Below are 829 nucleotides of genomic sequence, written 5' to 3'. Positions count from 1 at the left end.
GATTTTTGAGCAGCATCAAGTGGGTTACATGCCGCTCGACTTTCTGTCCGCGAGCCATGCTTGGGACTCTTGTCCAATACCCCTACGGTGTTTAACAACTCGGATACTCCAATATCCAGCACATTGACAGCAGCGGGGCTGCCGTAGCAAAACGCTGGAGAAAGCATACTTTAGGTCACCGACCTTTGGTTCTTCACAAGAACCAAGTATAATTTAGCGAATCGCAATCCGCTTACTCCAAGAGTGATTTTTGCTTTCCCAAGGCTAATCGACTCTTCGATTCAAATTCCAAACTGAAATTTATTTATACTATTATCCTTATGTTAAAAGTTTATAATTTCCTAAATATACGAAATATATACAGTAAAATCTAAATATATGCATAACTACTGGCTACCTAGCCTCGTACCGTATTCTCGTTTCGGTGTGTGGTAACATCATGCACATCTCGTGTGACACCCATTTTCCTGTTATTAAGGTTCGTGTTCGTGTACCCCGTTACACCCTCCCCCATTAAGATTGAGAACATTTACAGTTCCACTCAATTATTGCCTCAACGGGGCTCGCGTGTCCGTTAGACACTGCAACTCAATTTAATGATATCCTTGCTCAACGAGACCTGTGTCCACGACATGAAAATCATCAAGTCTCGCTGGTCTGACAGCGAGCACGGGCGGAGCTCAACTTCGTCCCCCACACGCGGTGCGATGTCGGACAGTGCGTCCGCGGCACCGGGGAATGTATATCCTAGGCTCGATGAGCATAAACGTCGCGCTCCGCGCACACTTTCAGTGCCGATTGGCCTCGTTGAGGATGTAGTCGACTATGC

Source organism: Plasmopara halstedii (genome assembly GCF_900000015.1).
Source record: "Plasmopara halstedii genome assembly, contig: Scaffold_1898, whole genome shotgun sequence".
Lineage (NCBI taxonomy): Eukaryota > Oomycota > Peronosporomycetes > Peronosporales > Peronosporaceae > Plasmopara > Plasmopara halstedii.
Note: the sequence above shows the minus strand (reverse complement) of the source record.